The 13260-nt window shown below is 42.5% G+C and overlaps 1 long non-coding RNA gene across 2 annotated transcripts in view; it reads left to right on the top strand.

Moving 5' to 3' along the window:
• Positions 1–303: 303 nt before the first annotated feature.
• LOC109268306 (uncharacterized) overlaps positions 304–13260 on the top strand; it is a 58955-nt gene continuing 45998 nt past the window's right edge. For both annotated transcript variants that reach the window (XR_008417231.1, XR_002080577.2), the window contains exons 1-2: positions 304–935; positions 1188–1339. This is a non-coding gene — a long non-coding RNA (uncharacterized LOC109268306). The remainder of the gene's footprint in view (positions 936–1187; positions 1340–13260) is intronic.

Below are 13260 nucleotides of genomic sequence, written 5' to 3'. Positions count from 1 at the left end.
CAATTTCATGTGCCTGGACAACTTTTAAGACTGTAGTCATCTTTAAAACCCTGGGTGGTTTTGGTAACCATTAACCATAACCATTAGCCAAAACCCTGGAGAAAGGATCAAGCCCCGGTGACCTCATTTCTAGTGTGCTCTAGGGCTTTCTGCAGGGCAGGAATGAGGCAGGTAGGGGAAAAGGGTATGGAGCTCCTATGGAAAGAACCTGAAGTAGAATCAGCAAAGCTGAGAACTGTACAAATGAACTCTTCCCTGGATGTCCTCTTTTCTCCATTCTTCTCTAGGGTAAACAACAACAACAACAACAACAACAACAACAATAATACGCAAAGTAGAAAACAACAAAACCCCAGGCCAAATGCCCACACTGTGAGTCTTTCAGCTCGGTCCACTCTTGTCCCTGGAAGATGTGTCTGCTGCTGCCTCTGATCTGTGTGGTCACTGTTTTGTACACTTGAGCTGCAGTGGCTGTGACATATCTCAGCAGAACTCTCCACAGCTGATTCTTGTGCAGGTAGGGCTTGATTAATGATTTTTGCCTCTTGCTATTCATTAAACGCTGTTTGCACTGAATGTACTATCAGGTTTTGCAGGATACACTCATGCTGAAGAAAGAACAGATCAGACACTTGGGAGGCACTAATTAGAAATGCCCAGAAGAGGTACTGTGGACACTTGTCTCACTTCTTCTTTCATTCAGTCAGTCCCATATTCATTCATGCATTCCTTTACCAAACACGCATCAAGTCCTGTGTGCCTGGACTTGTGTAGTTCCTGAGAAAACAAAGATAATAAAGGCATTGACAGGAAACACGTACATGCCAAGGAATGGTTGCCATCTAAGAATGTGATTGGTCTAATGAAGGCCGGAGAATGCAAATATTCTTGAGCACAGGCTACCGGCTTCATATCTTGACATGGTCACTACTCAGGTGAGCTTGGGTGAGTTATTTAATCACTGTGTACCTCAGTTTCCTCATTATAAATAGGAATAAATATTATTCCTATAAAATAGGATTCTTTTAAATTTTAAAATATTTTATTATGTGATCATTTAAATTGTAAAAGTGCTTTAATGATGCCTCATACATTATATGTGCTCAGTAAAGTTTATTGATTGATTGATTGATTGATTATTCAATGTATATTGAATGAAAATTAGTGTCATCATGTATTGAATACAGTGAAAACAGAGGTGAAAGAGAACCTAATACTGTCCAGGGAGTCAGAAATGTTTCAGAGAAGGTAGCATGTGGGTCAAGACTTGAAGAGGAAGCAGTGGATTGCCAGGAAGACTAGCCAAGTGAGGGCATTCCAGACAAAGAAGACAACATAGGTGAGAGCAAAGAGGCATGGGGGAGGTGGTGTATTTGCGACACCAGTTGTGGTTTGGAATGTCATGTCAGAGAGTATGGCGGGGGAGAGGCTGGGGAGGAGAAAGGGCAGGGAAACAGGGACCCATTTATATACCATGATGGGGTTTGAGATCTGTCCTGTGGGGAATTTAAAGTCATTGAGTGATTCTGATCAGGGATGACACAAAAATGCTCTCAGATCACCGGGCAGCATTGGGAGGATAAGAGGAGAAGGAAAGAAATAGAAGCAGAGAGACCAACCAGAAGGCTCCCAGGCACTGGCAAGAGATGATGATGAGTGTGCTGAGGCACCAGCAAAGGCCAGGAGAGAGGCAACCAACTGAGGGATTTGCGGAGGCAGAACTAGTAAGAGCTGATCCGATGTGAGGGCTGAGAGAAGAAGAAACTTGAACGACTCCCAACAACAGGGCAGATGAGGTGGTGCCATTCCTAAGACGAGAAAGTTGGGGGAGGATCAGTGAGGTGGGTGTTAAGGTGAAGATGTTCATTGGGGAGTTGAATTCATTGGCAGTCAAGGCTCCTCTGGAGAATGTAGAGGAAAGAGAGGCAAAGACCGAGCTCTAGGGGATACATTTTGAAAGCAAGAAAATGTCCCCCAATGTCAACACCACAGCAGAGTGAAGTAACAGAGGACCCCAACATTTCTCATTAGGTTTTTCAGCAGGTAGTGTTTATAAACTTGGTGAGAGGTTTTTAGGTGTGAGACCAGCAGCCAGACTGCAGTGGGTGACAAGGTGAAAACTAGGCAAGAACAACTTTTAGAAATCTGATTGCAAGGGGAAATTACTGGATTTTTTTGAAATATGTTTTTAAAAGATATCTATAAATCTAAAGTGCCCAACAGGGAAATCTCTGGAATGGCTTGCTGTGATAAAGAACAGAATACTAACAAGTAGGAAGCTCTGGTGTAGAGACAATTTCGAAAATGAATCTATGTTAAGTTAGGGCAATTTTATAAAGGAGAAGCATATTTTAGAAGCTGTTTACGTGTTTCATAAGCTCTGGCTGCTAGTGTGCTCGCTCTATCACAAGACTTATAATTTCTAGGAACTTATTTGTATATTGGATTCCCTTGGAACATAGTTTATGTCTTTTTCTGGCTAAACTTCTAATGAAGGTAGTTATCAATAGGTACTGTAGTTTATGAAGTCTGACAGCAAAATCTCCAAATTTCAAATGAGGAACCCTTGTAGTATCAGATCCTCACGGATTTTATACGTTCTGAGATTCATAGATTCACATAAATTTGCTACCCTAAGCTCATGAGACGAAGGCTCATATTTTGCATGGCACATTCACAGTCCCCTCTAAATCCTAAATTCTCACAAAAAAAAAATCCAAAAAGTAATACTTTCTTTAGACCCAGACCATGTTTTGATTTTTCTGGCCAGAGTTTAATGAAATCACTTTCAAAAAGTGGTGACAGAGTATCAGACAAGTAGAAGAATCTCATACTTGAAAGCTATTTAAAATAGCTTGATTCCAACACCAGATTCTAATACCAGTGATGGCAATCATTTCCCACTGAGGGAGCAGTAGGAGTCTCCATGAGGAAAGTTGTTTTTGAGGTAAATTTGAAGAATGACTGGAATTTTGATGGAGAAATAACCACCAAGAAACAAGAATAACACAGGCAAAAGCCCAAAGACTAAGATGTAAAAAACTAGTTGAAGAACCATAATTTAAAGTGTAGTGCTTTGAAAGAAGTATTTATGAAGAAAATAGTAGGGATAAGACTGGAAATGGTGATTAAGTTCTGTTTTTCCAGAACAAGAATTTGGGGAGTTTAAGAAGGAGCTAGAAGCACATAATTACTTTAGTAGGGTGGGAAGTTTCCTTAAAACTATTTTTGCAAGTGTCAGCCAAATTATGAAATCCAAGCCTGGTGGAACAGAAGCAAGAAAGCAGAATCCAAAAGGATAGTTAAATCCTGGTTAGCAGAGAATGGGAAGAAGATGGGCCAAGGGAGCTACAGTCTGTGCTGGGCTCAAAGTGCTCAGTGGAGGTGGGTAGATGTGGTCATGCTGGGCTGCGTGAGGTAGTTGTTTGCATTGGATTGGTCACGGTGGGGTGGTAATGACAGCTTTCCCCCTGAACTCTGCCTGACTCTGCTGTGGTTTCACAGTGTTGACAAACACTTCTTCCACTTGCCCCTGAATGGTCCTGCAGGACATGAGTTTTCCTGCTTGAATCCATCACCTCTGACCTGGCTCATTCTCCAGAAGCAGAGATTTCTCTGTGTAATGCCAACTGGTAGATTTTTGAGCATTCTCTGGGTCTCTTTTCATTCTTCTGTCTGTATATATAGATGAATATAGATAAATTCTCTTTTCCACTTTTATGAGACCAGGAGAAACTGTTAAGAGGTTAAGTCTAAGTTGAGAAAAACCAACTCATTAAATTTTGAAGTAGGTATCTATTGTCCAACACTCCTTTTCCTTAGGGAAATGCCCATTTTTCTATATTGTGTGATGCTCGTGGGACAATTATTCATGATGCTCTGCTCCATTGAGCCATGGGTGTGGGCATGTGACCCAAGTCTGGTCAATCAGTGCCCCACCCTCAGGTCAAAGTTATTGGACATGTGTGGGCATGTGTCTGAAGCAGGACCACGCAGAGTCATTCTCTGGGCTTTTTGGAATGTATTGGGATGATGGTTAGAATTTCCTACAACTAAGATTTTTCTTTAGTCAGAGAGAATGAAGCTATCACACTGAAAGAAGTAGAGCTGAGGGAGAGAACTTCCCGGTGAGTTCCTAAACTTGGGTGTGTTGGAACCTGATCCCCCACTGTCCACTCTCCCCAGGTTTTCTCTGCTTGAGTTATTTTGAGTTGTATTTTGGTCACTTCAACTGAAAGGCAAGTCCTGATCGATGTAAAAATTATTTGTTGGTTGTTTGCTTTGTTAATGGTTTTGCCTTTGTAACTTTTTTGGTCTCAGATAACCAGCAAAGCAAAGATTTCTGAGGGTAGGAACCCCTGCCCATTTAAAGCCCGGAAGGCATCCTTACTGATGTGACACCTTTTCAACATCTTGTTGTAGGTCTGTATGCTCAGTTCTGTGGAGTTACGCATTTCTAAAGAAATCTCAAAATACTTGTTAACAATGTAGACAGGAATCCCTGCTCTTTGGGTTTAGTTTCACAACAAGAAAAATGGAGTTTGCAGAGTATTTCTGAAAAACAGATGAAAATTGTGGTGATAACGTACATTACATACTAAAAAGAAAAGTGGTTCAGAGAAAACGCATTATTTCTAAGAGTATCATTAAAGTGTTTCATTATATAGTAAATGAGATGCAGTTTCACACCCTCTGAACTTATATTTAGGATATGGTGTGTGTGTGTGTGTGTGTGTGAGTGTGTGTGTGTGTGTGTGTGTGTGTGTGTGTGTGTGTGTAACTTTGCTATGGAAAATAGGGTAATTTAAAACCATTGCAAAGCCTTCGATCTTTATATTAGGAAAAGGTTTCACTTGTTTATATCTATATCTATATCTCATATTATATATATGTGTGTATATAATATACAAATAAATATATTCGTTTCCTGGCCAGAAGTGTCATTGCTATCTAAATCCATGCTGCTCAGCATGAGTCAGGCTGGGAATGAGCTGAGCAGAAGGAAGAGCCAGGAAAAGGTCACTGAAACGACATCATCTGAACTAGCCTAGCCACTCAGACTGCTCACTCAGAGTGACTTTGAGGGATGAGGTGTGGCATCAGGAGTAGCCAGGTACCTTGAACGGTACCTGGCGTCTGCAGTGGCAGCATTGTGGTTACGAGTGATTCCTCTCTTTGGAAAAGGACTCCAGGGGGTAATGAAAAACAGGGGACAGGTAAGGTTTCCTCATGCAGCTAAGGGAGCTGGTTGCTGGAACCAGAGCAACTAGAAACAAGACCAGATTAGGGAGCAGGTAAACATGGAGGAGGCTGAGGGAAAGGCTATAGTTCAGGGGTCACCTGGCACTCATCCCTGGGACACCGGCTCAGGGCAGCAAGCGAATACAGCCACTCTGTGACCAGGGTAGGCACAGAGCCCTCTATAGAGCCTGTGCACTGTGTGACTTAGGAAAAATGAGACCAAATATGCAGGATGGGTGTCAATGCTAGAGCCAAGAAGACACAGGGAAGGCAGGGACTGACCTGTCCCAAAGGAGGGATTGGGCTTGGAGCCTCAGCAGAATTCTGGGGGCGCATTCTGAGGCTGTACCTACTTCTCCTCATTTCCTCCCACCTACGCCTGCCATAGGTGAAGACTCATGGTGTAGGGAAAGGAGCTTAACCTGAACCAAAGGGAATAAGACTCACCAGAGTCTCCTTATCTGTGAATCCTGACTCATCCATGTCAAAGGAACTCCCCTTCAACCACAGGGAGGGCCAGGTGCAGACTTCATGAGTAGACCTTTGGACTCTGACTAACACCTACTCTCTGTTAGCTCATGGGTGGGCCTACTTTTGTCATCCTGTCTCAGGACCCACCCCTCCCCTTGTGCTATTTCTGAGACACTTCACTTTTCATCATGATGATTCAGTGATGCTGTAGGTTTAGTTTCTATTTACAGAGCTTAAAGTTGGGCCAGTTTTACCAGTAGCTAAACAGTGATTGTTGGGGTATGGTTTGAGGGACACCAGGACAGCACCCCCCCCTCCCCCCGCCATGTTCCTGCCTCTGCTTGGAATTCTTTCAGCATCATTTATTTACACTAAGTCATCATGTCTCCCCTACGAGACTGTGCTCCATTAGTTCTGTTCGCTGTTGTGCCTACAACAGCACCCAGCACATGATAGGTACTCAATAAATATTGGTTGGATAAAAGGTCTTCAAGGGATACTGCATTAAGGTGCAAATACCTTTGGAACAGTGCACTGAGCTGTTATCAGTCCTTACCACCCTGGCAAGACTGACTGCTTTTCCTTTGTGTCACTGACCCTGAGCCATCCTTCTCTGTACCCTTGAGGGAGTCACATGCAGCCAAGGAGAGTCATAGATAGGAGTTGTCCCTGCTGGTGCACAGATATTTCCCTCCTGTTCCCATTCTACTCCTGTTTCTGCTTGGCCTAGAATCCCTGACTTGGTCTCTTATTTATGACTCTGCTCCTGCCCCTGGAAGCTGGCCTTGTCTCCCAAGCTTGGATTTCAGTTCTCCCTGAAGTGGGTGGCTCAGCCCATCCACATCTATGCCCTGGCCCTTCAGACTGCCTCCTCTAGGAGGATGCCTTACCCTGGAGGGGTCCTCGGCTCTGCCATGTGTGGTCCTTTCTGCAGCAGAGATGCTTGGAGATATGGCTGTGCATTCTGGGTAGAGGGAAGGTAGGGGTGGTGAGTGGTGTGGATTGTAACGGTTTTCTGGACAGTTTTCCCTCCCCACCCACATTCCTCACTGGCCTCTCCTTCCCACTTCAAACTCAATGCTGCCTCTCTGAGCCAGAAAGTGTCCTAGGATTTGATTGGTCTTGGAATATGAAGCTTCTCTTCTCTGACCTTTCTCCTTTGTGATTTTTTGCAGTCTCTATTTACCTGCATATTCCTCTCTGTGGTTGTCTGCAGCTCCTCCTCCACCTCCCCCAGGTGTATGTTTTAGCCTGCGTTTTCTCAGAGAAAGGCTGAGTCAAGACCTTTAGTGTGGGCAGCCAATTTGGGGAAATGATTTCTGGGGCACAGGGGTGGAGACTGGAAAGCTTGCAACAGAGAAGGTGGGAAGGGCACTAGAGGTGGTGTTCTTGACTGAGTCACTCCTGCAGGCTACTGGGACTCAGCCCCACTGGGCTGCTCTGAGGAGTCATGCAGAATGTGCCCAGAATTGTCTGTTTAAGTGACAGAAGGGAGGAACATCCATCGAGTACTTCGGTATTGCGCTGTGAGTTAACTTCCTTGCAGATCCTGGCTGGACTGCATGCTGTTGTGTCCAAGAAACCCGGAGACACAGCACAACTGAGGCACAATGCTCTCAGCTTATCCCTGTGCAAAGCTGGTTACCATGGCAACGACAGTAGGGGATGTGGGCCAGGAAGAAGTGAGGCAAGACGCAAGGACTAGTACTGCCTTGCCCTGTGCAGATTTAGTGATTTCTGCATTAAGTCCCATTTGTCACAAGGACTTCAAGGTGTTGCCAACCACTCTCCACAAAAGACTTAGGACAGGAGGATTAGTGGAACATGCTATGGTTTGTGATCTCACAAATGGTCTCAAGGCCTTGACCCAGATTCAGCATCTATGTATGTCAGGGCTCCTAGACGGTCAACTACCTTTCATTTCTTCTTTCAGCCCAGTGAAACAGGGGTTAATGACTTTGTCCAAAGAAACAAAAGACTCAAATCCAATTAAAAAGGTCTCAAAAACAAGTCAAGCATAAAGAGTGTTCCAGAAACTCTCCAATTGAATTTTTTTCATTGACAAATGATCCTGCCATCATTGTAGATAGGGTAACATATCTAATTCCTATAATTCTATATCCTTAACTGAAGCCTGCAGGAGATGCTTTGATGGAAAGAAAGATCAATGGGACTGAAAGGAACATATTCCACTTCATTCCCTCTCTCTGAATTCAATTTCTCACCAGGTACTCTGATAGCTTCCCTCTTCCACCCCTGCCTGAAGCCAATTCTCATTTATCCAACCCTAATGAAGAACACAGAGCCAATGGATTCACCAAATGTCTAACCTAGCGAAGACCTCAGCCCTCTCCCAAAAGCAAACATCTTCCTCTTGGTAATTTTGTCTTATGTTCTTCAAACAGAAGAGGAAAATAAATAAACTGGAAAATGACCAGAAAGAGAAGAGACAGAGAGAGTATAGAAAGGCTTAGAGAGCTCACAAACAAGGGAACCTGTTTCAGTATTATAAAGTGTCAACTACACTTATTTTGTGTTTAAATTAAACTTTATTTGACTCTTTTGAGCAAGTACCAGCATCCGAATTATTCACCTGGTAGCACATCTGTGGTCTCCTATGTGACACACAAAGCTACACATCGTCAGTATGCAGAGTAATGGACTTCCTGCCTCCAGTACTGTGAGCAATAAATGTTTCTTGTTTATAAGCTACCAAGTCTGTGGTATTTTGTTATAGCAGACTGAATGGACTGAAAACCATTCTTTCCTTTACATGCTTATGGCTGATGTTACCTGGCCCAGTCCTCTTTGTCTCCCTCCTGGACCATTTCCCCATCTTTGGATCTATGTTCTCTAGTCCACCTTGCACAGAAATGGAAGATTAGCCTTCCTAGAGCGCCATTTTCTTGATCCCTCTCATCCTGGTTTAGCAGGACAGTGAAGCTAGCCCTGTCTCAAACCAGTGCTAAAACTGGATCTGAAGTTAATCCTTTCTTTGAGAATAAAGCCTAATTCTGCTTCTCGCCACATGTTCCCAAACCCCTGGAAACCAAGGCCACAAAGAACCTCACATTCAGTCAGAAGCTCCTTTGTAACCAACTGTCTCTTTAAGAGCTGCAAACATCCAGCAGCACCAAGGGGAGCTTAGATGGGATTGGATTTAGTCTTCTAGGGACGGATATACCAGCATCCAGGACTAAAACCCCATGTGATTCTTCCTGCACATCAGGGCTGTTTCCTGCCATCAGCTCTGACCAGGTCAGACTAAGCTTGTTTCCCTGGAGGCTAAACTCAGATGGAGATGTCAGAGAGGGTATGGAATTGGAGAAACAGGTCTAGAGAAGTGAAAAAATGTCTTTGTTTCTGAATGTTACAGTTAACTCAGAAGCTTCACTGGGCTTAAAGGCCCATAAGCACTGTGGCAGTGGTTTATCAAAATAACTTGCTTACAAAGTATCCATATTGGAAAGTAAGCTATTGTTCTGGTTTTGGGGGGTAATGTGATTTCTTTTTATTGTCTTTTAGGGATGATGTAAGTACTCATATAGCACTTTGAGATGAACACTTTTTCCCAAATTGGGCCAAAGCTATGTAATAATAGTAATAGCAGCTATTATTTATAGAATGCTTAATGATGCCACATAGTGTGCTATCTGTTCTGCATATAGTAACTCATTTACTCCTCACAATAACATCACAGGTAATAAACTATTATTACTTACATCTCTCAGATGTGGAAACTGAGGCATTTGCTCAGAGGTTTGCTCAAAGGGAGAGCTAAGAAGTAGCAGAGTCAAGATTTGAATGGGCAGTCTGGCTCCATAGCTCACAGGCACAGGGAAGGAAGGAGACCTGACTGAGTCCTACACTTGGTAGGTGAGAATTCACTCTAATTAGTGCCTAATTAGACACTGGCCAATTGGAAGAGTTTTATTGTAACTAGGGAAGCAGTAATGTCTCTGCAATGGGAGCCTAAACTTGAGACTCCTGACAAGTGACTCAGAACTTTCTAAGATACCAAAGGCTCTCAAATTTGGACTGAAATTAGCTCAAGACAAAACTTAATGCACTCCTGATGGCTGATGGGTTATATGGGGGTGTGGGCCCTCAAGGCTGCTCCCAGTCAGGTCACAGGGCAAGAAGGAGAATGGTTAACAATAACTGAAGATGGATAGAAAATTTCAAAATCTACTTGCTGGAATCAGGAATGATTTCTTTTCAATGATGCGGATTGCTTGAGGGCAGATAGAAAGAGCAGAGGCTTCATGAATGCTGAGTCTAAATTCTCTTGGTGTACAGATAAATTTAATGGATGTTCTGTGTCACAATGATGAGGAGAAGACCCTGGAGCTGTCCAAAGGGACTGACACGCTGTTGACAAGTCTTATGCACTTCTCATGGCAATGGGAAGCTACGGGGGCTGTGTCTCAAAAGATTGTCATCCAGATGGGACTGATGTGTCTGGAGCCTTCTGCATTGTAACCTCTGCTTCCCCGGGCCACACTAACTTTAAGAAGGACATTCAAAAAGTGTAACAATTAGAATGATAACAGAAACCATGTTTGACAATGAGTTCTCAGACAATGGGACTGCTGGGACCCCAAGTGTCTCTCTTCCCTGACACAGTTGCTGGTGGCCTCTGTGTTCTACTTGGCACCATTCAGTTCCTCCGATGGCCACCAATGCATAGCTTGGCTCTTGATGGCTGTGGCATCACATTCCAGCCTCTAGGGAAGGCAAAGTCTCCACAGTCAGTCCTACACCCTGGTTTTGACTGGCTTGAGGACCACTGATTTGGCTTAAAGAGTGGGTAGGATTTGGGGGAGAAGGAAAGAATTTAAAAATTCTGTTTTCTAGGGAATTGTCCTTCTTTTGTAATATTTTCCTTAGTTATACTTTTGGGCTCCCTTATTCCTGCTGTCATCTTCTTCCTCCCCGCTGGATTAATTTAAGAGAAAGTTCCTATGACCTTCTTTCCAGAAGTTGTGGTCCTGGGACAACCTCTTGGTTGGAAGGCCAGCCCCCTGCTCATGTACTGCAAGCAGGAACAAAAGTGGGGCAGGAGGCAAGAGGAAAGCATGAACAGGCTTGGACCAGCTGTCCAAAGCCTGAGAGAGAAATGCCCTCTTTTCTTGTGTGTCTTGTGCTTCTTCTCACCAGCAGAGCAGCCAGAATTTGAGGCTTCAGTCAGGATGTAAGTCTCAGGGAAGAAGCCAGAAGGGCCACCTGACCTGCTTCTGGTTCAGCATACCAGCTGAAGACCAGGTTAGGCCAAATGCCCAGAGCTGCCGTGTATGTTGGACATGTTGTGCAAAGAACAAGTTGTGATTGGATGGCATCCCTGTTAGACATCTTTGGGTGGAAATGAACGAGGCTGTTCACCTCTAGGAGAGCAGCAGTGAGCAACTGGTGTCCACGCACCTTATCCTTGGATCTTTATTTGCTGTATCCTCTTATGTTCTATGTAGGATGGCCTTACCCTCTTTCATTCAGCCTTCCCAGGACAAGCAGCAGGTGGGTCTCAAATCTCTGCTCTAACATTTGGCACCATTCAAGAGGCAATCTCATTAAAGGAAAGGGCTGAGAAACTAGTTTGAGTATTTTCTGATTATAATTTAACATTATCTTGAGTAGAAAATGGAAGGATTTTGTTGAAAAGCCCCTTTTGACTGATGTGTGTCTCTTCTAGCTCTGAACATTTCATTCACTGTCTTATAAAAAGAATTTTATTGATTTGCGGCTTGGCAAAGGGGAATGCTCTACTTTTCAAAAATGGCTTCGTAAAGAGTATGTGACTTCTCCCCCCCACTCCCAGAAATTCTTTGCATCTTCTTTTATGTCTAAAATCTCATGATGATATGCCTTGGTTTTCTCCATTTATTGTACTAAGTGCTTGGTGGGGCCTTTAATCTGAGAAATGGTATCCTGTAGGAAAAACACCTCAGACATTTTCTCCTATTACACTTCTTTGATAATTTTGTCCCCCTCTGTTTACTCTGTTTAGTCTTTCTGGAGCTTGTAGTATTTAGATGTTGGATTTCCTGGGCTAAACGTATAACTTTTCAAAAATCTTTTCTCTCATGATTTTTCTCTTGGTTACTTACTTAATTTTAAAAATTAAAGCAAATCTCAACCATAAAAAAATTGCAGATATACTAGAAAGAACTGTTCTTTTCCTAAAGCATTTGAAAGCAAACTGTGGACATAATTCCATGAACTCCAAATGCTTTAGTGGGTATTTCCCACAAAAAAGGATATTCTCCCACATAACCACAATATACAATAAAACTCAGAAAAATTAACATTGGTACATTTTTACCATCTAATTCTCAAACCTCAGTCAAGATTTTCCAGTTTCATTAAGAAGAACCTTGATAGCAAAAAGATCCAACTTGGATTCACATATTGCATTTATGTGTTTCTCTTTAGAGTCTCTCAATCTAGAACAATTTCTCAGTCTTTCCTTTGTGACCTTGATACTTTTGAATAGTACAGTTCAGTTACTTTGTAGACTTTCCCCCAACTTGGGTTTGTCTGATGTTTCCTCTTGAGTAGTCTGGTCTTGCATCGTTGGTAGGAATATCACAGAGGGGTACTGGTGCTTCTTACTATATCCACTGCATGATTTTGACTTGTCCTATTACTGGTGATGTTATCTTTGATTATTTGATGAAGGATGTATCTTCCAGGCTTCTCTGTAAAGCTTGCCTTTCGCCTTGTAATTAATAAGTATTTTATGGGAAGGAATTTTGAATCCATGTAAATATTCTGTAAACTATGTAAATAGTGTAAATAGAAACTATAAAGAAAAATAGCTTTCAGGAAGAAACCCTTGGCAGCTTGCTCATGTTACTAATCTATTTTTGCATAATTGTTTCATGTGAAGGTATATGAAAGAACATTTACAACTTCATGGAATTGAGAAGGCTGAGGAGTTGAGCCATTGTTGTATTCTGCTTCTCCATTCTTCCTCCTGGAAGCAGACTTTAGTGTATGTCAATCTTAATCTAAGATTTGAGTCTCTATTTTTAATACAACTACAGAATATAGATGTGTGTATGTGTTTATGAGCCCATGCACTTATTTTCTAGCTCTGTCTTCTGAGAGGGTCTAAAACAGATGCAACCCAATAGCAATAATCACACATAGGGCCCACCCTTGTTTTTATATATCATTCTCTAGTAAAAGCAACTGCCATTCCTTGGAGAAATGGCTCATTCTAGGTTAAATTAGAAAAAGGATGGGATAAGCATGGAAATCTTATGGTGTCAGAAAGTGAGAAAGTGCTCAAAAAATGGTGGGGACATGTTGAAAGGACAGAGGAGCCAACTAAAAACAGCTTTCACTGGCCAAATCTGGGACAATTTGAGCAATGAAATAAGTAATAAGAGTAGAATAAGGTAAGGTAGAAGATGGTAGCTACCCTTGTGGTAAGCATAGCATAACCTATAAACTTGATGAATCACTATGTTGTATACCTGAAATTAATATAACATTGCGTAGCAACTATACTTCCATCTAAAAAAAAGATAAGATAGAATAGAATAA

The sequence above is a fragment of the Panthera pardus genome, unplaced genomic scaffold (genome assembly GCF_024362965.1).
Source record: "Panthera pardus isolate Hobbes unplaced genomic scaffold, ASM2436296v1 HiC_scaffold_24, whole genome shotgun sequence".
In the NCBI taxonomy this organism is placed as follows: domain Eukaryota; kingdom Metazoa; phylum Chordata; class Mammalia; order Carnivora; family Felidae; genus Panthera; species Panthera pardus.
This window is presented reverse-complemented; position numbering and strand designations above follow the sequence as displayed.